Source organism: Bubalus bubalis, chromosome 2 (genome assembly GCF_019923935.1).
Source record: "Bubalus bubalis isolate 160015118507 breed Murrah chromosome 2, NDDB_SH_1, whole genome shotgun sequence".
NCBI lineage: Eukaryota > Metazoa > Chordata > Mammalia > Artiodactyla > Bovidae > Bubalus > Bubalus bubalis.
The window spans coordinates 89,399,348-89,425,511 of record NC_059158.1 but is presented as its reverse complement, the minus strand read 5'-3'; the positions used below and the strand labels follow the sequence as shown (position 1 = coordinate 89,425,511).

General features: G+C 43.3%; 1 protein-coding gene across 13 annotated transcripts in view; it reads left to right on the top strand.

Moving 5' to 3' along the window:
* TANC1 (tetratricopeptide repeat, ankyrin repeat and coiled-coil containing 1) overlaps positions 1–26,164 on the top strand; it is a 252,857-nt gene that overhangs the window by 53,130 nt on the left and 173,563 nt on the right. For 10 of the 13 annotated variants that reach the window (XM_044934922.2, XM_044934949.2, XM_044934939.2 and 7 more), the window contains exon 2: positions 7,149–7,258. The gene's annotated coding sequence lies outside the window, so the exon portion shown is untranslated. Of the gene's footprint in view, positions 1–764; positions 2,786–4,965; positions 6,018–6,517; positions 6,693–7,148; positions 7,259–26,164 lie in introns of those variants that run through there. The other 3 variants (XM_044934920.2, XM_044934924.2, XM_044934926.2) reach the window with 3 other exon arrangements.

Sequence of the window (26,164 nt, the reverse complement as noted above, 5' to 3'; positions counted from 1 at the left end):
AGACGTGATGAGATAAGGTTTCGGTACCCAGTGACTTATGGTAGCCTGCTTGTAAATGGACAGGTCTTAGAGTTAAGTGGCATATTAAATAATGAACTTGAAACAATACTGAGAGTTACTTTTGTGAATCTGGAAAAAGAGTTTCTAACTCAGTTTACAGAAAAAAAATCCTTGATCCAAGTGTAAACCATAACCTTATGATTATAGAACTACCAGTTAGATTCATTACTCTCTTTACTAAAGCAAATTGTTACTTGAATGCTGCTACTTATCAAGATATAAATATGAAATTATCCAACAATTAGTTCTGAATTGATGTACGATTGAAGCCACTGGAGGTTAGCTTTCCTTTAGGTCAAGGATAAACTCACCCTAACCTTTGCAGTTTCAGATGGGCACATGCAGTTTGGCCCAGAATTTATGCTGCTGCTGCTGCTAAGTCGCTTCAGTTGTGTCTGACTCTGTGTGACCCCATAGACGGCAGCCCACCAGGCTCCCTCGTCCCTGAGATTCTCCAGGCAAGAACACTGGAGTGGGTTGCCATTTCCTTCTCCAATGCATGAAAGTGAAAAAATAAAGTGAAGTCACTCAGTCGTGTCCGACTCCTAGCGACCCCATGGACTGCAGCCCACCAGGCCCCTCCGTCCTTGGGATTTTCCAGGCAAGAGTACTGGAGTGGGGTGCCATTGCCTTCTCCGGCCAGAATTTATGCCTGGGCTCTACATGGCAACCCACTCCAGTATTCTTGCCTGAAGAATCCCATGGACAGAGGGCTTATACGGATAGCTGGGTACAGTCCATAGGGTCACACAAAGTTGGACACAACTGAGGTGACTTAGCACTCTGTCCCGTACAGACTAGATTGGAAGGTAAATTGAGGCTTGTCTCACTGATCACAGGATCCTAAGGTAAACCTGTGTTTTTAAAAATGCTATCAGAAAGCATGAAAATCAATATCTTTAAAGACTATAGAAATCTTCAGGCTACTTTAAAACACTCAGTTAAATACCTCCTTCCTTAAGATCAGCTGGCTACAGGGCTTCTGGATAGGGTTAGTAGATATCAGCTGTGAGATGCAGAGATGAGGGGGCATGGTGTTCATACAAAGGTGCAGTCCCTCTGCTCAAGGAAGTTTATGATCCAGAGAGCAGCTTTACTCACAAATAGCATAAGAAAAGATAGGTGGAAAGTGATGAGCAGATGGCAGGTGTGGGCGTAGCCAGAAGAAAGGTTCCCCATCAGAACGGCTACGCTGAGGGAAAGTCTGTCTGGGTGGTTGCTGGTTTGGGACAAACATAGGGACATCACATTGCAGTAGGACACAGTGGCCATTGCTGTTTCTGAGAACACTTGATTCTTAGCCTCTGAGGTCACTCACTGTGGGCATCTTCTCTCCTGAATGTAGTGACTGGAGACACCATCCCCCCAGAAAGAAATAACCTTTACTTCGTGCCTGGGGTGATCTCTCAGAGGCGCTACTGGTGCTGTATTGAAATGCTTTGTTTAGGTGTTCTTGGACTCTTTGGGGGACTGAAAGCCTATTTAAACTGTGACTGCCTGTAATCATTTCTCAGGACTGTTCGTTGTGCCTTGATCTAGCAGTCACCCTCCACTTTCTTCATTTATGGTGACTGGGGAAAACAAATATTTCCCTGTTAGTATTTTATCTAAAAAAGGAGTAAACCTAGCTCTCAGGGAGTGCCTGGGAAAAGAGGTGTTGCATAAAAATGAGAAATTTGGACGTTCTCTTCTAAATTGTACATGAGTTTATTTGATTTTGGCAGCTTCAAAGACTAAATAGATCTTCTTGGTTTCTAGCTGTTGACTGGAGAGTTGAGGTTGCTGACTTGTTTCTTTCGCCCTCCTCACTCTTTCCCCAGTAGCATGTTAATTTTTCTCCCACCCTTGCCTGAAACAATTCGTTTTGGAAAGAAGAGATCAAAAAGTTTTCTCAGGGAGAAGAGAAGAAGGTGAATGGAGGAAAACCTGGGGCTGAAGCAGGAGCTTGGTCTGTTAGTCCACCACTGCTCTGGAAACCCAAGATATACTCTGCCCTGTGGAAGACTCAGAGGGATGATGTGGACCCTGCCTTCGAGAAGCTTGAGGTTTAGTTGAGAGAGGAAGAGAGCTAACAGATCGGAACTCCACAGTTGAAAATGCTAGAGAAGTTTTGCATCTGATATGAGTTCAGAGAGGCGTGACATGAGTCAGGAGCTTTGAGCCAGCCGTGCTGGGGTCCAAGAGGTATTTGATGAAAGGCCATGTAGTGTACTTTGAGGAGACCAGATACTGTGAGAGACCAAGAGGGAGGGTGAGTTAATGAAAGCCCAGGTAGGAAGTGGCAGAGGTTATGGAGGGATTTAGCAGCACACCTGATAAATCCATTTCCAAGGAGGAGTTGGTGAGAGTTTATGATGGGTTCACAGGCTGTTGTGCCTGTATGGTTGATTAAAATGCAGACTCCTGGGCTGTACTCCAGGTATTTTGATTGCCTTCTTATGCTGTCTGGGGTGTCTAGAAATGGCCCAGGTGTATCTGGTACAGATGGCCTGCACCATAATTTACTTTGGGCAGCACTGGTAAAGGATGGATAAAGTAAAACTGATTAATTCCTCCATGAGAGAGTGGAATTGGGAAGGAGGTACCCAGCTGAACAGCCTGCTTTTTGTCCCTCTGTTACAGAACAGGTAGAGAGCAGGTAACCCTGTGGACTAAGGAACATGAAGTGAGGATGGAATTGGCTCTCAGCTGGAGACAGTGTTCTCGCGGTCCTCACCCTTCCTAGGTATCCAGCTTCTCTCTCTTATCCACATGCTGCCACATCTGAGAACACCATGATGGTAATTGAATCAGGTTTGGGGTCAGCTCTCATATGAGCCTAGGAAAGCTTTGTTCTTTGGACATTGTAACTCCAGACAGTTAGCCTGTAATGAGTGTGTGCTTTGTCAGATTTAGTGAGCAAGAAAATATGGGTTATCAGTTAAAAAACCTGCTAATACTATTACTAGAAGAACCAAGAGAAATCACAATGATAAATACAGTTCTTCACATCTGAAAACCATTGTTATAATAATCACTTCTCACATAGCGAACACTTGACACCAGGATGTTCTTTACAGATGAGCTTTGAATTGTTCTTTCTTATCAACTCCATGACAAGGTCCATCCAGGCCTTACTTAGGGAATGACCTGGTTTTTCCCCACCCCTGTCCTTCCTTCCGGGAGTGTGCACCCCCAGGCCCCACCTTGCACCCACCCTGGTGATCAGCCCCTGCACAGTGTTACTCACTCCAGCTTCCTTTGGCTCTCTACCTGTCAATTTGTGTTTCTCCTCCCACTCCCTTTGTTTTGGGTGTAAATATTTGCTGCTCCCCAACCGCCAAGACGGAAAACACAATGGCAACCCACTCCAGTACTCTTGACTGGAAAGTCCCATGGGCGGAGGAGCCTGGTAGGCTGCAGTCCATGGGTTTGCTAAGAGTCAGGCACGACTGAGTGACTTACTTTCACTTTTCACTTTCATGCATTGGAGAAGGAAATGGCAACCCACTCCAGTGTTCTTGCCTGGAGAATCCCAGGGACGGGGGAGCCTGGTGGGGTGCCATCTATGGGGTCGCACAGAGTCGGACACGACTGAAGCAACTTAGCAGCAGCAGCAACCACCAAGACAGAAAAAAACACCCTGAGGATAGGTTAGAGCAGAGGTTCCAAGTCCTGGCTTTGCATTAGAATCAGCTGGTCAGCTTTAAAAAGTAACCACATTTGGGTCCCTAGAGGTTCTGTTCTAAATCTTTTGGGCATCAGAATTTTTAAAGCTCCTCAGGAGAGTCTTATGGGTGGTGAAGGATCTAAATTGCCTCAGTGGACAGTTTAACGGTACTCGTAGTAAACTTGTGTTAAGGAAAATGGAAACTGCAAGATTTGAAATGGAAGCAAGTAGTTTTATATAATGCCTGTTGCAGCTCAGGTCCCAGATGCATGCTGAGTCCCCAGAGTTTTCCTTCTTCCTATTTTCTTGCCTTTGTTTAAACTTGCTTTCTATTAAGCACCAGCATTCAAAATGAAGCAAAACAAAAACAAGAGGTTTCTTTCACTGGCTTCAGAATTTCTGTGGTGGTGTTCTCCATTGTGCTGCATGAGCTCTCAGATACAGTGGGCTGTGACCTGGTGAAGGTTGCAGGCTTCATCTCGCTGGTCCCCTCTCTGGGCCTCACACTCTGAGGAGCAGTATTCAGTGCAGCAGGACCCAGTGTCACCGGAGGACTTGGACTGTTACACGGGATCACTGGCCACACACTTTGGACGGCAAACATTTCCTCATCTTTGTTTTGTGGTCTGCGGATGCCCCGTGCTAGGTTTTGGGAAGGATGCTTAAGAGAGAAAAGCTTATTTCTGTTGGATAAACAACTTTAAAGTCTCTTTGTTCATCTTTGAAACAGAATGAGGGCCAGGAGGTAAACCCTAATAATTCTCTTCGAAAGGCTTTTTAAAGTTTTATTTTTAGGAGCCAACTGGAAATTAGATCCATGAAAATAAAGAGCTAGTGATTTGGCAGTTGAATGTCATCACCCACCTGGTCTCTAAACTCCTGTATTTTAAGGTTCCATAAAAAGTTCCTTCAATAAGTGTACTTTTTGAAGTTTACATGAGAATATTATATAGCAAAATGCTTGTTTTTCAAAACTTGCTTGGGCCCAAATTTTGGACTGCGCATTGAAAATGAATGGAGCCCTTGTAGTGGTCGTGCTAAGTTGCTTCAGTCGTGTCTGACTCTTTGTGACCCCATGGACTGTAACCTGCCAGGCTCCTCTGACCATAGGATTTTCCAGGCAAGAATACTGGAGTGGGTTGCCATTTCCTTCTCCAGGGGATCTTCCTGACCCAGGGACTGAACCCCCATCTCTATGTCTCCTGCATTGGCAGGCAGTTTCTTTACCATTAGGGCCACCTGGGAAGTTTTAGTGGAGGAATGCTAAAACAAGAAAATGTAAAAAGGTCCACTTTTTCCTCGACTAACATTTTTAAAGGACAATTGAAAACTTGAGGGGTAGTTTCTCTTCTGAGTCTGGTGGATGAGTGATCTAACCGTAGTTATAAGTAACTCCTCAAACACCACTCAGAGTTCCTCTGGTCTCCACCTCCCTTTTTCCTTTCTATAATTACTGAATGTGGCCCTTAAAACCCATGTAGGACGAAATGCAGAATCTAGACTCTGTGATCGCATAGCCACAAATCAGGCTGTAGGGACACTCCTTCTTTGCAGAAGGTTGCCTCCTCTTTGGGACCTCTGTAATTTACAGAGCTCTGTTTGTCATCGTGGACTCAGAAAGGACTGCCTGCCCCCCGCCATCACAGAAGTAGTAAATGGGTTGCTGTGAGTGGACAAGAGGCCAGAGAGAGAGAGCACGAGGTGTATCATCACCTGTTAGTGGTGAGAGTGCACACATGTCCATGGTTGCTCTGGGCTGAGGGTCTGTGTGACAGTGGGCAGCGTGGTGGATACTCTTTTATACTTGTCTGGCAGTTGTGGTTGGGACTGTTGAGATGCCTGCCTCTGCTGCTGAGGTGTTTTGTGCGAGAAAGTTGGCTGAACTCCTCGCAGCATGTGTGAGATGGACTCCTTCCCTGGCTGCCAGACTCTCAGCAAAGAGGCAGGTGATTCCCTTAGGAGTGAACCCTAGGAGGATGCCTCGGATATTTGAGCTGTGGTTCACCAGGTGGTGCTCTGCTGCAGTGAACCCGTCAGCACTACCAGCGAGGTCAGCAACCTAGGGAAGCAGAACCTGGGGGGCGCTCAGAAGCCTGGGCAGCTTTGGGGGCTGTTGCTGAATGTGAGGTGAGATTTGATGTCAGGGGACCATCTGGACCGGGTAGGTTTCTCCTCCATGTTCTGCTTGAATGAGATCTCGGCTCTCTCTGAGGTGGAGGTGGGGAGCATCGGGCCTGTCCCCTGCCTCCGTCCCTGGTTTCCTCCCAGAGAAGAGCTCCCGTGCTCCATTTTCATCTCTGAAGTTCAGGTGGGTTGTGATTGGTGGTGGTGGTGGGGGGGGTGGAGGCGTGGCATGTCTTACAGAGCTCCTCATCAAACAGACTTAACGGGGAAAGAGGTCTCCGCCCCGCCTTTGCATGCACGAACCTATTAGACTCCGGGGCCCTGCCAAGGTGGTTTCGTCGGCCCCAGCGTGACTACACATGATCCATCCTCTTTGGCAATGATGCCCGGCAGCCTTGCTGCGAGGGGACTGAGTTGGGCAAGAGCCCGGTTGTTGGTGTGTTGGAGCTTGGATAGCACTCTTGAAAAAGAACATCTTCCAGGACCAGAGTAGCAGTAAGAAGAATATTTCCCAGGGAAGTGGACTCCGAGTCAGTCACAGAGAACCTCTTGTTGGAAATCCTTCAAGGAACAAACATGCCTTGGCATGTGCCTCTCCTTGTGAGAAGAACAGGAGGGTGGTGGAGGGGCCAGCTGGGGAGGAGGGGCGGGGTCAAGGCAGAGGGAAGCAGGCGCTAGGACACAGGTGCCTGCGAGGGGCTTTGTGCGCAGAGGCGAAGTGCTGTGGGGGTAGGCCGGGCATGCAGGGGGTACTTGAGCTGTGTTTGGAGGATGACTAATCTCCGGAGTGGGGGCGGTGTCTCCGGATGAGGGAACAGGGAGAGCAAAGGTGTGAGATTGGGCCGTGTGTTCGGAAACGGTGAGTCGTTTAAAGAGCAGGGACCTGTGGGGAGTGAGGCAAGAAATATGGGAAGAAAATATTCTGGGGAACTTCAGCACCGTGAGTGCCTTAGCAAGGTTCTGGGCTCATTGTCTGAAACCTTTGAGACTCTTGTTGTTGGGCTGCAAACTCATTAGTATCAGCTGAAGAGAAAACCCAAGCTAGAGAAGGTAGTTTGAATGTTGCAGTACCTTGCTCAAGACGAGGCTTTCAGTGACAGTCCCTGGTCAGCCTGGGCAGAGGTTGTCAGGAGGAGGAATGAGTTTTCTTGGTTTGCCAGCCCATCACCTTGTTCCCCTGTTTAAAGTATGTATATACTGATGGCTTTTCCTGTCCATCATGGCTTTTTCTGAAGTCCTGGTTGTAGCTGGTTTTATAAACTCTGTGCTTCTGGTGTTACAGGACGAGTGTACTGACTGGTTTTTCTTTTTTCAGTTCTCGTCCCATCTTGCTGTAGTCGCCTGATCCAGAGGAACTTTCGGGGTGCCCCCCGAGTGACACAGCTGCTCTCTGTTGCCAGCAAGTGGAGTCTGGGGTGAGGCAAGGTGAGTGAGACCCAGGGAAAAGCTGTATTTCTACAGGCCAAGTTTTCCACAGTATGTTATTTTCTGAAAAATTCTGTGGCTGTTGAAGGTAAATTGTTTTTTTATTCAAAGAAATTTAAGAAGAATTGGGAAAAAAAAAATCCATGACTTAATTACTATGTCAAAGAACTCTTAGTAATAGGGATGTGTTGATAACATTCTTTAAAAATCTTTCTGACCTTTTTTGGTGCCCATTTCAGGGTTTGGGGGGGCACCAAAAATATTGTATCAGTAGAACTGATTAAAATTTTTAGATTTTTAATGGTGTCAGCCTGCTGTCTGTTTTTGATATATTTTAAAAATTGAGTTGTAGTTGACACGTAGCATTAGTTTTAGGTGTACAACAGAACAATTCAATAGATGAATACATTGTGATGTTTACTTCTTTATCATTTTTCTCTTCCCCAATTCTTGTGAATAGCTTTTGAAGTTTAATAATTAATATGAACTTCCCTATAGTCACCAGGTGACAAATAAAGGGACGTTTACACCTACCTTACCCAGACGTCTTCCCAGGCTGCCTTTTTAGGGCCATACCAGTTACAATAGCTTGGGTTCCATCTCTTATCTGTTCTACATGCTGTCTTGTTAACCTGTTTGGAGTTACTCCCCTCCTGGGTTTCAGGGAGGCTTCTTGTGGCCTTAAGAACTTTAAACACGTTGCTAAACATCTCCTGGACTGTGGTTTTCCTGTACTGCTATCTTACATGTAAATCGTGAAACAAAAGTACCTAATGCAAGGTGTTTGGTGAGACTGGAGGTTCCTGATGGGTAAGATTTTTGTTCTGTACGCCTTTTCATTTGTATTTGCTGTCTCCAGTGTGTAGCGTGTAGTAGGACTCAAGTATTCCCTCTTTCGTTTAAGGAGAGAGAACTGACTGAGAACGGAGTCTCCAGTCCCATCCTGAGTGGGCACAGCTTGGAGGACTGTTGTTATTCATGCTCCCATGCTCTCAGTTGAGGCTGTGGAGCAGAAGTCTCCAGGAGGCCCAGGACAGAACTGTTGACTTGGGGAATGAAGGCTCTGCCCTGTATCTCTTCTCTGTGGGTGTTGGAAACACTCTTCCCTAGGAGGCGGGGTCAAGGTTAAAACTGCTTCCAGCCTGAGTGTTCTTGAGACGTCCGTGCGATGTGCAGATGCACTCTGCCATCTGTACAGTGTGGCTTTCTCGCAGGACTTCATATTCTGCAGTCACCTTTCCAACTGTGTCTTGCTCGTCCATGAAGCAGTGGACAGTTGCCATCCCCACTGTCTGCCCCCCCCCCTCACTTTGGCAGATCCTGCCAAAACATAAAAGCTTCTCAACAGGAGCATGTCAGGGGAGGACACAGTATAATTTCCCTTGAGGTTTTAAAAATTAAGATACTAGGACTCCCCCTAGGCCTACTGAACTGGAAATAGGGGGATGGAGACAGTGTCCCTGCTATGTATATATCTACCTACCTACCTACTTACCTAGACTTCCCTGGTGGCTCAGTTATAAAGAATCCATCTGTCAATGCAGGAGATGTGGGTTCGATTCCTGGGTTGGGAAGATCCTCTGGAAGAGGAGATGGCAACCCACTCCAGTATTCTTGACTGGAAAATCCCATGGACAAAGCAGCTTGGTGGACTACAGCCCATGGGGCTGCAAGAGTTGGACACAACTTAGATTTGTTGTTGTTCAGTTGCTATCTATCTGTGTGTGTGTGTGCGCGCGCGCGCGTTTTAAGCTTCTCAAGAGGTGGTGGTATATAAATTCTTGTATGTGGAGTAGACTTAAAAAAAAACAAAAACCTCTTTCTAGCCTGAGCAGATGTTTTGGGGGAATAATTTTTGAAGTCTGCTAACTAGTTTTACCAGTTTATACTGCCAAGCCAAACAGTCCCTTGTAGTGCTATAATTTGCATCATAGAACCATTTTATAACTTTTATTTAAAATTGCCTAGGAAAGCGCTTTCTACAGTTATAAGTATACAAAGAATGAGGAAAATGATGTTGAGGAACAATCTACTAAATTTAACAAGAGCTCAGGCTTATTTAGAAATCCAGGTGGGACTCTGCTTAAATGGAATTTTACCAAAGTATGCAGGGATTTGCATATTGAAACCAAAGTCTCTCCCGACTTGTGGCAACACATTTCTCAAGGTAATGTTGAAATAGCAATTTATATGCATTGCCCTTGGAGAGTTATTGGACAGGAAATTTATCTAGTAAGTTAGACCCTTTTTTCCCTCCTCCAGTTTTTGGGTGGTAGAGAATTAAGCTAATTTTTCTTTTCTCTCTCCTTGAGGACCAGCTTCAAGGAAATAGATAGGAGCTTAATAGCAAAGATCATGTTAACTGGCTTTTGTGGTTTTTGACTGGGTCTCTTTTGCAAATTTCCTTTTCTCTTGGGGGGAAAAAAACACCTTGTAATCGGTTGTTTGAGGTTTTAATATTTTGGTGGGTTTGGAGAACAGTGAGTTTCTATTTTGAAATCAAAGAATTTCACCATTTAGGCAGAGATCTTACCGACGACCTGTCATCTGGTTTCCATCACCTCAACCTCACAGAAACTGCTCCTAAGGTTACAGATGGCCTCTAAGAGGACTTGTGACAAGACTTTTCTGTAGCTCTTGACCTACTGATCATTCCCATTCCTCGTTTGAAACTTTCTCCTTTGGGTTCCTTTGCATTTTTCCTACTTTCCTCCTTTCATTTCTTCCTGGGTCCTACTGTGCCTGCCAGTAAGTGTGCACACTCCCTGGGCTTGCATCCTTGGTGCTTTGCTTTTAGTCTGCTAGGCTTCTTTGGGTGACTTCTGTATTTCCATGGCTTTAGCCACCACCCACATGCTAATGACCCCCAGGTCTTTCTCCAAGTTCACCCTGTCTCAAACAATCTTTTGGACATTTCTACTTGGATGACTCATATGTACTTTTGAGATATCCAAACTGAACTCATTTTCCTCCTAATTGTTGCCTGCTTTCCACTCTCCACCTCCCCAAGTCTCCTCACCCCCATGCTTCTGTCTGCTTTTCCCACTGTGGTCATTGGCACTATTCAAGGCAGAAATGTGTGACTCATCCTTCACCCTCCCTCAGTCAGCTCCAAATTGTAATTGGCGATAAAGCCCTATCATTTTAATATCCTAAATAGAAAAAAGGAAAGCCCATTCCACTGACATTTCATTGGGCTTTAGAAGTTGTAGTTGGGCTGATATAAGCAGATGGAATAACATGAGACCGTCACAACCACCTATGTAGTATGTATTTCTTGCTAGGCATAGTTCTAGGCACTTGTCACATTGTTTTTAATTCTTACAGTTACTTTGTGGTATGTCATCTCTGTTACAAATGAGGATTCTAAGATTTAGACAGTTTAAGTTTCAGGCCCAGGATCACAGGGAAGGTGAAGCATAGTAGAGTTAGGGTTTGGGGATTTTAAACCTATGGATTGGTCTCCGTGGCTCCAAAACCTTCACCATCATGCCACTCTGACTTGTTCTGTTCCCATGATGCCACAGATTTAGATTTCTGTCTGGTGAGTAGGTTGGCTGTGTTCAGGGCAGGAACTGGGTTTTACTCAAAATTGTGTTGCTGTTGTTCAGTTGCTCAGTTGCTAAGTCGTGTTTGACTCTTTGTGACCCTGTGGGCGGCAGGTAGCATGCCAGGCTCCCCCATCCTTCACTATCACCTGGAGTTTGCTCAGACTTATGTCCTTTGAGTCAGTGATGCCATCCAACCATCTCATCCTGTCGCCCTCTTCTTCTGCCCTCAGTCTTGCCCAGCATCAGGGACTTTTCCAAATTTGGTATCACCATATATGTATGTGTGTATTTTTTTTTTTTTTACATAGTAGGTGATAAAGACAAGACCCTTAAATGGAAGAACCATGGTCTGTGTCTTCTGTGGCTTCATCTGGGTTCAACCCCTGATTTTTTTTTATTAGCTGCATATTGGCTAGGTAGCCCAAGCTTAGGACGGTGGGGTCATGCTCCTTACCCTCGAAGGGTTTTTATGGGAAGGTGCTTTAAAATTCAGTGACACTTTTAAGAAATTCTGTTTGGAAGAATTGAAGAAGTTGTGGGAGTTGATAACTGGCTAGCTCAGATGAGCCTCTTTTTTAGGTTATAAATAACAACATGTGAAAATACAAACTCTTCTGGACCTCTGATCATGTTGATTGAATCATTCATGTGCTTAAAGTAGTAAAGGCAGAAAAGACCCAAGTAAAAACCTTGATAATGAGGATAGTATATGTAGATCTGATTTTTGCTATTATTAATAGTTCTGAATGTAACTGTTTTGGAGTAGATGAAGATATCATCTATGAAACCTACATATTTAAGACTAGGCAGGTGAATTAAAGCAGAGTTCTAATGAGGTTTATTGTTCTGTTTAACTGATCTTGCGAGGATGGACTTGGCCGCAGTCCTGGCACAGACAGTTCTGTGTTTTGTTTCCCTATAGGTCTCTCCTTTTGCCCTGTTCCAAGAAGGAAATGTTCTTTGTTTTCCATCATAGTTCTCCTTTTTGGTAACAAGTTTCTCTAAGGGGAGGGTCCGCTTTAGTGAAAGTTGAATGGTTTCTAAATTCCACAGAAACAATTAGTTTTATATGTCCTATCTTTAGGCCCCATGCTGTGCAACAGAGGCTGGTTTTATGCATCATTTAATCTTGGGATCCAAGGCTCAGGGTACCAAAAGTGACTGTCTAGTGTTCTTTCCTCCAAGGAGTGCTATGTTGAGAAGGAAAGTGTGGGATGAATTGAGAGAGTAGCATTTAAATATATACATTAATATATGTAAAAATAGATACAAATGGAAATTGGCTGTATGACACAGGGAGCTCAAACCCAGTCTCTGTGACAACCTAGAGGGGCGGGATGGGCCTTGAGGGGGGAGGGAGGCTCACGAGGGAGGGGACGTATGTAAACCTGTGACCAATTCATGTTGATATATGGCAGAAACCAACACAATATTGTAAAGCAGTTATCCTCCAATTAAAAATAATTTTTTTTTTTAAAGAGGGAAGGTGTGGCTAGGGGCAGGCTGTGAAGTTTCTCTGACCCTTAATTTCTTTATCTGTCAGCACAATTATAGTTCCGACCTCCTCATTGTGAGGACTAAACCAGATTATTCATAGTGAAAGACATAACCATACTTACTATGGGGTGCATTTGTGTTCCCACCTTGGCTGTTATTTTTATGGTGGTCTGTTGGATTTGTGGAGTAAAGGCCTTTTGTTTGTTACGGATTTACAGTATTGATAAGAAGAGATAATTGCAAAAAAAGTCATAACTTAAGTCTGAGTTGGAGACGAATGGCTTTGTGGTTTTCAGTGAATTATCAGTACATTGAAATATGGGCTTTATTAGGTTTCTGAGGAGGCAGAAGGGAGCCAGCTTGGGAAGTTGGATTACATAAAGACAAGGGACAGATATTTATTATTTTATATCCAGCTCTGTTGAGGACTCATATTTTGCTGTGGCAGAAAGATGTTTTAGTAAGACCATGACAACTTATAACATCTGTGCAACATCTTCGTTTTATCTAAAACCGTTTTGTATCCACTGTCTTTAATGCAGAGTCATTCAAGAAAAGTGTTCCTGTTTTCCACTGGGTTCTAATGAAGCTGTTTTTCCTTAAAGAAGGCATTGGGACCACACACTTATATTTAGAAAATAATTTGATAGCTGTGTTCATGTACTGTGTCTAAGGAACCTTTTCAGTTTGGAAGCTGTAGTTTCTGCAACTCATTTCCCTGTGCCCGCCCCCCCGCCCTCCCGACTTGAAAGGAGCATGATCTCTGTGTATATGTATGTGTGGTTTCCACGCCACTTCACAATACTGATTTTGTTCCTTAGGTCTGAGATATGTTTCATACTGTCTGTATGTGTTGAGAGGTGGTGACAGAATCTATGATCAAAGGCTTCCCTGCAGAGTTAAGGGCTTTAATTGAACCTTTCACTGTGTTTTAGAGAAAAAAAAATCTGATGTTCATATATGGCATGTCACATAACTTCAAGTGTGCTTGAACTTTATAGGTTTGATTAAAGTTTTATCTGACTCCTAAAAGTAATGTTTGTAATCTCCACGCATAGGAATTATCCTGTAATTCAGAATTTAGTTACTGTATCTTTTGCTGTTGGGTTGGATTTGAACGCCTCCAGTTTAGCTCAGAGCTCCCATCCCAGATCTTCTGGAAACCATACAGGGCTTGCATCTTTCTGGGAAGTTTGGCTGCTGCCACAGCTGAAACAGTGAGCCAGATTTAGGTAATTTTATTAGTCTAGAAAAAGTATTACACTTTTGCAGCTGTTGTTTGTAGGTCCTAACCATGAAAACAAAAACCGTCTCGGTTACCCAGGATCCATGAGAAACTGGCAGTAGCCCAATGTGAGTCCATGTATTTTGGACTCTGAATGGTATTTATCTTCTTAGGGCATCCCCCATGAAGGCATGCATCTGGTGAGTGGCCTGGTTGTATGAAGCAGTGGGGGCGGAAGAGGCCAAGCCTTGGGTACCAGTCTCATGTGGAAGCCTGGTCCAATTCATGGGAAGGCCATACATATTAGACCTTAAATACTTTTTAAAAGGATAAGAAGAGAATTCAAGAAAATAAAACCAATATAAAACACACTTGTCCCTAATATTCACCTGACTTTCATGCGTTTGTATATTGTCTCACACTAAATTTCCATAGGTATCTCTCTTGTGATGCCAGGCTAGCTGTTGTTAGTAATTTGTTGGTGATGGACTTTCTTGTTAAATAGAACTTTTATACTGTGAAAATTAGCCATGGAACTTGTCATATAATTGTTAGGGGTGATGTCTTTGTGGAGTTCCCAATCCTGCTAATGTGTGCCAATCAGTAAATTACCGATTAATTTCCTGTATTTCAGTGGTTCCAGGAGTGGGATAAAAGTGAGCTACTGTTTCTCTAGAAACTCCTGGGCTATTTGCAGAGCTTTTGCCAAGTCAGAGTAATTGTTCTGTTGGGTCTGACCCTGATTCTCTGGGTAAGGGTCCCAAACTCTTAGGGTCATTAGATGCACTGCAGACGGTCTCTGAACTTTGATGGGTGTAGAAAAATGCAAATTTTGCTATACTGTAGCCAAAATGTAGTTTTTCCTTCAATCATGAAAGGGAGAATAAACTATGGAATAAGAGTAGCACCTGTGGCTTTGGCACATAGAAATTATAGACTTCTGTATCATGTTGAGGGAGGTAGTTTAAGCTATCAATTATGCCCATCACCACTCAGGAAACAACAGTAGCTCTTAGACCTGCTGCTGTGTCATGTTATTTATGCGTTAAGAAGCACACATTACTATTATCACAGATTTGCTTTTTAAATATTTTGATGTCTGCTTCAGTATAATTGATTTTCTCTGTAATTGCATTTTCTGTGTCAAAATCACTCAGAAACATTCTGATTGGAGGCTCTAGATTGCTGAGGCAGCCCATGGCACTTAAAAGGTCAGATACTCCTGACTTGGATGACAGCCTTGTGTCTTTCCTATCTTCCTTTGAGCCTGGATTTGTTAATATTAAAAAAAAAAAAAGAAAGAAAGAAAAAATGGTCTCCTCTACATGTTTGGCTTTTGTTTCCTAGCGTGAGTTGTCTTTGAATTTTATCATCTGGAACTCTGGTATTCCCCCATTTGGGGGGCGGTTGGAGTGGATTAAAAAATAAAGCCAATGCCCATTCTCACGTGGGGCTTCCCTGGTGGCTCAGCAGTAAAGAATCCAGCTGCAATGCAAGAAATGCAGGTTTAATCCCTGGGTTGGGAGGATCCCTGGAGGAGGGCATGGCAACTCCAGTATTCTTGCCTGGAGAATCCCATGGACAGAGGATCCTGATGGGCTCTAGGCCATAGGGTCATAAAGAGCCTGACTGGAGCGGCTGAGCACACATTCCCACGTGGCCTTTCTCATAGGCCCTGTGGCAGTCGCAGTTTGAGACTGTGTACTGCAATCAGTATTCATTGGAAGGACTGATGCTGAAGCTGAAACTCCAATACTTGGGCCACCTGATGTGAAGAACCGACTTATCAGAAAATACCCTGATGCGGGGAAAGATTGAAGGCAGGAGGAGAAGGGGACGACAGAGGATGAGATGGTTGGATGGCATCACCGACTCGATGGACATGAGTTTGAGTAGGCTCCAGGAGTTGGTGATGGACAGGGAAGCCTGGCGTGCTGCAGTCCATGGTGTCAGAAAGAGTCAGACACGACTGAGTGACTGAACTGAATTGCAACCAAATGTTTATGGCCCAGATCGTTTTCCTTACAAATTTCAGATAAAAGCCCTTGATCCATGTGTTGATATACTTGCTTTAGCTGTGGGAAGAGGATGCTCATATGATGCACAAGCGTGACACCTGTGAATTTGATTTGGCTCCACTGCATTGTCACTGGCATTGCCTAATTTATTTTAGAACTTTGATGTCCAAGGTTAAGACCACATTACATTAACTGGACTGTGTAAAACTGTCCAGAGGAGAACTTGGGCACAAGGCCATTCCTTGCCCCAGCCGATCACAATTAACAAGCTTCATTCAGTTCATTCCAGTGAGAATGGGGAGATGTTTTTTGAGTTCCTCTTGAATAGCATAGTTTTTTATTTCTGGGTAAGTGTTTGGAATGGGGGAAGCATTGCCTATGTGACACGGAGGTCTCTGCCCCAAAGTATCTTCTTCATCAACAGTATGGCCCATCTCCCAGTATTTTCCACCTGTGAGCTTGAGTGTGCTCATTTTTTTGCACCTATCTTGTGTGATGCCTCCAGATCATACGTATCAACAACACGGTAGTTTGAAATAACTCTGCTTGGGTGCCTAGCAGAACTTGAGGGAGTGGACAGTAGGTGTCTTTTTCAAGATAAGGGAGAGAGAGAGATTTTCTTTTTGTCTGTTTCATCACCTCACCAGGCCCCTGGGTGCTACTCTCTCGCTTTTATCCAAAAAGGAGGCATGGGATAGGACTACATGGTCAGGCTCTGGAGCCCAACTGCCTGGATGGGCCCTCGTGAGCTTCACGACTCTGGGCAAGTTCCAGCTTCTCTGTGCCCCAGTAGAATGGAGATACTGATAGCACCTTCTGTAGAGGGCTGGTGTGAGGATTAAATGACTATATATATCAAGTGCTTAGAGCAGGGCCTGAAATATAATTAGTCCTAAATGCGTGTTGCTGGCTGTACACCAGAATCACCTGGGGGAGTCTTTAAAAAAAAAAAAAAAAAGCAAACTACACGGGTATTGAGAATCCCCAACCCAATGAAATTAAGTCCTGGGGAGGTTATAACCTTATTCAGAGCATCATAGCAAGCTCGGACAGAAGTGGAGGAGGGATTTTGACGTCTTATATTCTGAAGCTTTAAGTGAAAGATCCGTCTGTCAGCACCATGAGCAAGAGATCTTGGTGTAATGAATAGCTGCCTTTCACAGGGCATCTTTGAAGTTGTCTGACCTTTTTCACTTTGAGGCCAGATGCAGTGCAATTTAAAAAATTTTAATTTCTTTAGATTTATAATACCAGGCTTCATTCAGCTGGCACTGATTGATTGAGTGCCTGTTAACACTTTTTGGGAAAAAATGGACTTCCTGACATGTCTTCAGGATCACTTCTCCTTTCATACTCAAGACTTATCATCAGCCCATGCCATAGACTCCTTAGAGGAGTTCCTTTTTCATCTGTGGTGATGGTTCATCAGCTGCTGTGATTACCGTGGCCCTGTGAACAAGAAATAAAGCTTCCCCTTTGCAATGATAGCACCTAGAGGTGGAAGAGACCTGATATTACCCTGTCAAACGGGAAGGGAAGCGGTGTTCCCGTTAGACGGATGAGCCAGTGAAAGGCGAAGTAACTTGCCCAAGGTCATCTAGTTAATAACGCGATGCCTCCTGCCTTTACTCAGGGAGCTGTCATTGTCAGACATCAAGAAGGTGGCCCATGTGAGTTGCGGTTCATAACTCTGTTGTATGATGTAAGTAGAAAACTTCACAGGAAGGAGAAGGGAAAAGAGAAGAAGATGTAATCAGGGCGGCTGTTAAGGAGCTAATCGCCTTTATGAGGATTGGGACTGGGGTCTCCAGTTGCTGTGAACCTTACACAGGACAGTGTCCTGTGGTCTGGCCACCCCCTCCGTGGAGCTGTGTGAGAAAGGGTGGGACCACATGCAGAGACTGAGCTTCACAGCCACAGCCTAGGTGGTGCTGCGCGGGCTTTGGCCTCATGGCTGCGGTGGCCTGGCATTGGCTTTTTCCCCAGCTCTCCTCAGCTGGATCCATAACAGCTGTAGTTTGTCACCCTCGTGCAAAAGCCACTTTGTCTTTGAGATTTGTATTCTGTGTTTTCCGGGTCACCTTCCTAGCTCCCCTCTCCCTGGTTCATTGAGGACTTGGGAGGTAGCAAGTCAGAGCTGGGTTCAAGCCCCAGCTTTGCCTTTATGAATTGCGTACCCTTGGGGAAGTTGTTCATTTCTTTAAGCCTTTCTTTGCGTTCTTATTTATAAAAAGGAATCAGTGAGACTGTCCCATAAATGATTTTTTAAAGATTTTAAAAATGAGGTTGCCGAAGAATATAAAACTCTTCCACTTAACTGATAGACAGTAAAGAAAGGAAAGTGAAAGTCACTCAGTCGTGTCTGACTCTTTGCAACCCCATGGGCTGTAGCCTGCCAGGCTCCTCTGTCCATGGAATTCTCCAGGCCAGAATACTGGAGTGTGGGTAGCCATTCCCTTCTCCAGGGGATCTTCCCAACTCAGAAATTGAACCAGGGTCTCCTGCATTGCAGGCAGCTTCTTTACCAGCTAAGCTACCAGGGAAACCTGATATATAGTAAAGACTTTGGTAAATACTGGCTGTTAGGGTTGTGGTTGATACCCTTAACCTTGCCTCCCTTACTGCAGGGAGCATCTGAATGACCCTTTCCCAGGCCAAGATTCAAGTTCCTTGACTTCTTTGCTTCCGATCCTCACTTGAGGACGTTCCACTTCAGTGAACCGTGCTGTTGGCAGTCATGTGGGCTTTAACAGTGTCTGGAATTGTTGCATATCCAAGAATTTAAAATTAAGAGGATCAGACAGCCTCTGTTTAGCTTCTTCATTCACTTACCCCTCTGTATTTGCTTTTTGATCTCTCCAAAACACCATCCCTGTTCTCTCTGGCTGTGCTTCTTCTCAGGGCTCCACTTGCTTCCTGTCCAGCCTCACTTCCATGGCACACCAGTCTGGGTACTCTTGTATGAGCACCCCGACCGCTCCCATTGCACCTGCACTGCCAACACCCGATGGCCGATCAAACCTCTTGTCCTCTGGATGCTTCTTCCTCGGGGCAGAGCATCGGAGGATGGAATTGCACACTTTCACTGTGTCTTGCTCTTGGTTGGGCAATCAGAACTGTTGAGCTGCCCTTTTAATCTTGTGCTTGCCTTCCTCTTCTCTACAGGGGCTACTCTGAACCATCTCTGCTCCTCTCAGACTTCAGTTTCACTTTACAGGGAAAAGGGCGGCCTGGACTTGTGGCTTCCTGCCCATGTTTGTTGATGATGATGTCTTCCTCCTCCAACATATTATACTTTGCGCCCCTCTTTGATTGGCGCAGAGTGGAGACTCAGGAATGTGTGCAGAATGAAACACCTAGCCCAGTGCTTATTCTGTAATTGGAAAATCGGGTTGTAACCCTGTCTTAGGAGAGTCAGGACAAGTTCCTCTGATGCTCAGGGTCTTGCATTTTAAACAGGGAGGTTACGTTTACTTAAATTTATTAGGCTAGCAATGTGTTTTGAGGTACAGGTTTTCCCTTTGAGAATTAGAGATGGATTAAGATTGTGTTCCTCTCTGATATAGCCGTTGATATTGAAGTGAGGAAACTGTGCTGGTGAAGCTTGGCAGGCTCTGACCATTCAGAGGCCCACAGCCTAGTGGAGGAGGCAGGTGGGCAAGCAAGTGAAATAAGACCAGGAAGGCTTCTAAGAGGAAGCTTTTGAAATAGCTTTTTGAAGTGGGCTTGTGAAATGCCTTTTCTTTCTCTAATAAATTCAATATCTATGGCCATCTGGATGGTGGTGGTGATGGCAATAATGTCACAGTTATTTTGTTCTCTAGTTAGGCAGTGTCGTGCTGTTAGGTTGGGAGGCAGGTGCCTGGTTGGAGAGCACCTGGGTGAAGCTTCTAGGTGAGCAGGGGCTTTCTGCAAGGCTGGTGCTCCATCCTGCATGAGAACCATTGGCCTGGGAGGCATAATGATAATTGCCAGGAACTCTGAACTTGGTTCGGAGAAAGCAATGGCACCCCACTCCGGTAGTCTTGCCTGGAAGATCCCATGGATGGAGGGGCCTGGTAGGCTGCAGTCCATGGGGTTGTGATAAGTCAGACATGACTGAGTGACTTCACTTTCACTTTTCACTTTCATGCATTGGAGAAGGAAATGGCAACCCACTCCAGTGTTCTTGCCTGGAGGATCCCAGGGATGGTGGAGCCTGGTGGGCTGCCATGTATGGGGTTGCAGAGTCAGGCACGACTGAAGCGACTCAGCAGCAGCAGCTGCACTTGGTTATTTCCCTATCTGAGCCTTTCCTGGTTTGAGGCAGAATGTATTGATTTCAGGTTTTGGCTTCTCTGTTGTTGTACTTGTCCCTTCTGTGTGTGTATTTAAAATCCCAAAATAAAACCTACCTGCAGCTGGTACTTCTGAAAGCCTGATAACATAGCAGATCCTGCCATGGGAATGTGCTGTTCATCGTGTGTAAGTCAAATAACTTTGTCCATAAACTTGGAAATTAGTACTTGGTAACAGAAGAATTCTTACATTATTAGCCCAAATCTGTTGTGGGAGAGAATTGCTATTGATTTTTGATTTTCCCTCCATAACAACCCTGCTATTCTTTCATTTAAGGAGACTTACTAGGTGTTTGTTACATGTAAGGGACATTTTTAGATGCCATGGGAGATTTGTAGAGTTCAGCATTTTTCACTGTGATTTTGATTGATAGTACAAAGTGAGGTGTGGAATTAAAGGTACATTTTGACTATCATGGCCTGGGAAAGTTTTATGAAGGGGATGGTATTCCAAGTTGAATGAAACAAATGTCTTCACAATATAGGAAAATGGATCTTGTAGCCAGAAGCAGGCAACTTCTTCATATTTTCTTCCAAAAGTAAAATTTCTCTTCTGCCAAGTGTTATCAAAATGAAAACTTCTTTAAACAAACTTATATGTAGTAATTTTTTAGCAACATGAAATACTAGCTTAGGAGACTTAGATTTTTAAAGACATGTTTCTCAAAACAACTTGTATATCTTTCTACAGAGTATTTTAAATAGGGGTTGAAAATGACTTCGATCTAATAGGGAGTTTGCACTGAATTTGGGGCATCAGAACTTAAGCATCTGAGTTCAAACTTCATGCCCAGAACTCTGTTTGTTTTTTTTTCCCCCCAGAACTCTTTTAAATTCACATTACCTGTGACTGTAAATTTACTTTCCTTTTAATAACTCATACTCAAACTTGGTGTCTTTTTGCCTAAGACAAACCTAATTTTAAAGAACAGCAGAATTAAAGGTAGAGTTTGTAGAATGACTTCAAATAAAGAGGACAAAATGGTTAGGTCTGTTGTGTCTGAGGGCATCATTCGCCTGCACTTTATCTCCTTTTCCCCAGCTCTGCATATTAAGCCATATGAAAGGCCGCTATTTTAACTTATCTTCACAATTGCTTTCTGATTTCTTGATCAATAACCCCTTCTCTTTTCCTGCAACTTTCCTGGATGAAGCATCTGCATCCTAGAGACGTTTAGTGGCCTGTTTCCTGTCACAACGCCAGGGTCAGGTCTCCTGATTCCTAGGTTTTCTCTACTAGCCAGGGTGGGGAAAAATGTGAGAGAGACCGCCTGGAATTTCAAGTATTCAACAAGGGTTGGTTTTTCTCCCCAGCCCCCTGGGAACTCTAAAAGAATGTCGTCAAGATATGGCTCTTGCTTTCAGGAAGCTTCTATTAACAATACAGTTTTCCATGAGTTTCAGCAGCAGCCAGCGCCCCCTCTAGCAGAGCTCTTTGTTTCCTTTTGTGGTCTCTACTCGACTTTGTTTTCTCTAGCTTGCTCTCTTCCGTATTATTTATCCTGTAGGCTGCTTTAGACACCATCACCCCCATCACCGCTGTCACCCATTTCCTTTCTCTTAATAAATAGTAAAAGTTGCCAATGCAAAGGAAAGTTCTAAAGGCAGTCCTACAAATGTCATGACTATCATGTTAGGAGTCTTAAATCTTAGTAGGTTGAAAATTTTTTGAGTCCCTAAAATTGAGGATATTTTTGATGTCTCTCTTCTCTGAAATAAAAAAATTTTTTTTTCTTAATGAGTGCACGTCTTACTGTCCAGTGTTTTTCACTCGTAAATATTGCTACTCTGGCTTTATTTATTTCTTTTTACAAATTAAGTAGGTTATTTTTTTTATTTATTTTTTGAAGTATAATTGACATACAATACTATATTTGTTTTGATGTAAGATACAATGATTTGACAAATTTATACATTGAAATGATCACAGGAAGTTTAGTTACCATTTTTCACCATACACAGTTGCCGTCACCTTTCTTTTGATGAGAACTTTCAATATTTACTTAGCAACTTTCCAACTTATAATACAATGCTATTGATTATTATCACCATGCTATACATTACATCCCCTTTTTAAAAATTTTATTTTATTTTATTTATTGGAGGCTAATTGCAATATTGATTTGGTTTTGCCATACATTGACATGAATCCGCCATGGGCGTACATGTGTTCCCCATCCTGAACTCCCCTCCCACCTCCCTCCCCATCCCATCCCTCTGGGTCATCCCAGTGTACCAGCCCCGAGCACCCTGTCTCATGCATTGAACCTGGACTGGCGATCTGTTTCACATGATAATATATATGTTTCAATGACTGAAGAATGGAGTCACCTTCTGAGACTGCTTTGCTGTGAGGTCAGGTAGATGGTTTGATGCAAGAAGTTCCTTTCCATAGAGTGAGCAAAGAGCATATGTTTAGGTGTCCAGGATAACTGGATAAGGTTTTATTATCTTGAGATTTTTAAGGCTGACTCAGGTGTGGACATGACAGGGTATTGTAAAATGCAGCATTTTCCTCCCAAGTATCTCATGGATTTAACTGAGTTTTTTTGCATTCTTTGCAAATGAAAATATATAGGAATGGTCTTTGTAATTTATAAACTGCTATAAATGTTGTTTAATTGCTTGATTTGGAGGAAATAGCTCATCTGTGTTCATTGCAGCCTAGTTAAATCTGTCAACAAATACTGAGAACAGAGTGGGTGCGAAGACTGTGTTCCGGCTTCTGTTTGTATCTGTTCAAGAATAAACATAGTCCCTGCCCTCAGATCATGGATTCCACTTGAAATAATGTAAATAGGCAGTAAGGCACTCCAGAAGAGAAAGGTTTGAAGGCTGGTATTACTTTGTGATTTCACACAAAGTGGTCATGTTTATGATACTGCCATTGGGATTGCAGACTGAAATAGGTTTTTGTCTTGTTTTGAAATCATCTCACTGTTTAATCTAGGATAACTTTTGTTATATTTTATATACCATTGTAATCACTGTGCAGAATGCTTATTTAACATATAACATGGAGACATTATGCCTATCTCCAAAGAGTTTATGTGTTAAAGGAGAAATCTGAGAAGTAAAAGTAAACTAAATAGTTGATTTAACTTCCTGAGTTTTAAAAGGAAGAATTTGTGGCATTTGGGAAACTTTGATGTTGAAGGATAGTAGAAAAACAAGAAAATCTGGGTGACTTCAGATCATTGAAGATAATGTCATATGCTCATTTTATTTTCTTTTAAATGAACATTATAGGAAATTTTCTCTCATTAGATAATTTCAGTTGTTGTGACCTAGAGGCTGGTCTTTTCTCTCTTCCTCAAAAAATATATAAAGAAATGAGGACCAAAGTTCTCCACTTTTTCCAATATTTATTTTTAAATATTTATATCCAACCATATGTTTATACTACTTGTGTGGTAGAAGCCAAGGTTTTTATGCGGCAGAAATTGAGGGATTCTGTTTGGCCAGTGTTTATTTTTGTTATACCTATGACTCTTGATCTGTAATATGGTAAAGTGAAAAAGGACAGTATTTCTTATTTTATCCTCTCATGCTTGTTTTTAAGTACATCCTTACATGTATGATCTTTTAATTTAGCAGGAACTTGATAACTTCTTTTTTGTACAGTTCTTCTGTGTATTCTTGCCACCTCTTCTTAATATCTTCTGCTTCTCTTAGGTCCATACCATTTCTGTCCTTTATCGAGCCCATCTTTGCATGAAATGTTCCCATGGTATCTCTAATGTTCTTGAAGAGATCTCTAGTCTTTCCCATTCTGTTGTTTTCCTCTATTTCTTTGCATTGATCACTGAGGAAGGCTTTCTTATCTCTTCTTGCTATTCTTTGAAACTCTGCATTCAGATGTTTATATCTTTCCTTTTCTCCTTTGCTTTTCGCTTCTCTTCTTTTCACAGCTATTTGTAAGGCCTCCTCAGGTAGCCATTTTGCTTTTTTGCATTTCTTTTCCATGGGGATGGTCTTGATCCCTGTCTCCTGTACAATGTCACGAACCTCATTCCATAGTTCATCAGGCACTCTATCAGATCTAGTCTCTTAAATCTATTTCTCACTTCCACTGTATAATCATAAGGGATTTGATTTAGGTCATACCTGAATGGCCTAGTGGTTTTCCCTACTTTCTTCAATTTAAGTCTAAATTTGGCAATAAGGAGTTCATGATCTGAGCCACAGTCAGCTCCTGGTCTTGTTTTTGCTGACTGTATAGAGCTTCTCCATCTTTGGCTGCAAAGAATATAATCAGTCTAATTTTGGTGTTGACCATCTGGTGATGTCCATGTGTAGAGTCTTCTCTTGTGCTGTTGGAAGAGGGTGTTTGCTATGACCAGTGTGTTCTCTTGGCAAAACTCTATTAGTCTTTGCCCTGCTTCATTCTGTACTCCAAGACCAAATTTGCTTGTTACTCCAGGTGTTTCTTTTCTTCCTACTTTTGCATTCCAGTCCCCTATAATGAAAAGGACATATTTTTTTGGGTGTTAGTTCTAAAAGGTCTTGTAGGTCTTCATAGAACCATTCAACTTCAGCTTCTTCAGTGTTACTGGTTGGGGTATAGACTTGGATTACCATAATATTGAATGGTTTGCCTTGGAAACGAACAGAGATCATTCTGTCTTTGAGATTGCATCCAAGTACTGTATTTCGGACTCTTTTGTTGACCATGATGGCTACTCCATTTCTCCTAAGGGATTCCTGCCCACAGTAGTAGATATAATGGTCATCAGAGTTAAATTCACCCGTTACAGTCCATTTTAGTTCACGACGCAGATAATCACGATGGTGTGATCACTCACCTAGAGCCAGACATCCTGGAATGTGAAGTCAAGTGGGCCTTAGGAAGCATCACTACGAACAAAGCTAGTGGAGGTGATGGAATTCCAGTTGAGCTGTTTCAAATCCTGAAAGATGATGCTGTAAAAGTGCTGCACTCAATATGGCAGCAAATTTGGAAAACTCAGCAGTGGCCACAGGACTGGAAAAGGTCAGTTTTCATTCCAGTCCCAAAGAAAGGCAATGCCAAAGAATGCCCAGACTACCGCACAATTGTACTCATCTCACACGCTAGTAAGGTAATGCTCAAAATTCTCCAAGCTAGGCTTCAGCAGTATGTGAACCGTGAACTTCCAGATGTTTAAGCTGGTTTTAGAAAAGGCAGAGGAACTAGTGATCAAATTGCCAACATCCTCTGGATCATGGAAAAAGCAAGAGAATTCCAGAAAAACATCTACTTCTGCTTTATTGACTATGCCAAAGCCTTTGACTATGTGGATCACAATAAACTGTGGAAAATTCTGAAAGAGATGGGAATACCAGACCACCTGACCTGCCTTTTGAGAAACCTATATGCAGGTCAGGTAGAAACAGAACTGGACATGGAACAACAGACTGGTTCCAAATAGGAAAAGGAGTACGTCAAGGCTGTATGTTGTCACCCTGCTTATTTAACTTATATGCAGAGTACATCATGAGAAACACTGGGCTGGAAGAAGCACAAGCTGGAATCAAGATTGCCGGGAGAAATATCAATAACCTCAGATATGCAGATAACACCACCCTTATGGCAGAAAGTGCAGAGGAACTAAAAAGCCTCTTGATGAAAGTGAAAGAGGAGAGTGAAAAAGTTGGCTTAAAGCTCAACATTCTGAAAACTAAGATCATGGCATCTGGTCCCATCACTTCATAGCAAATAGATGGGGAAACAGTGGAAACAGTGTCAAACTTTATTTTGGGGGGCTCCAGAATCATTGCAGATGGTGATTGCAGCCATGAAATTAAAGACGCCTACTTCTTGGAAGGAAAGTTATGACCAACTTAGCATATTCAAAAGCAGAGACATTACTTTGCCATCAAAGGTCCGTCTAGTCAAGGCTGTGGTTTTTCCAGTGGTCACGTATGGATGTAAGAGTTGGACTGGGAAGAAAGCTGAGTGCCAAGGAATTGATGCTTTTGAATTGTGGTGTTAGAGAAGACTCTTGAGAGTCCCTTGGACTGCAAGGAGATCCAACCAGTCCATCCTAAAGGAGATCAGTCCTGGGTCTTCATTGGAAGGACTAATGCTAAAGTTGAAACTCCAATACTTTGGCCACCTCATGCAAAGAGTTGACTCATTGGAAAAGACCCTGATGCTGGGAAGGATTGGGGGCAGGAGAAGAAGGGGACGACAGAGGATGAGATGGTTGGATGGCATCACTGACTCAATGGACATGAGTCTCAGTGAGCTCCAGGAGTTGATGATGGATAAGGAGGCCTGGCGTGCTGCGATTCAT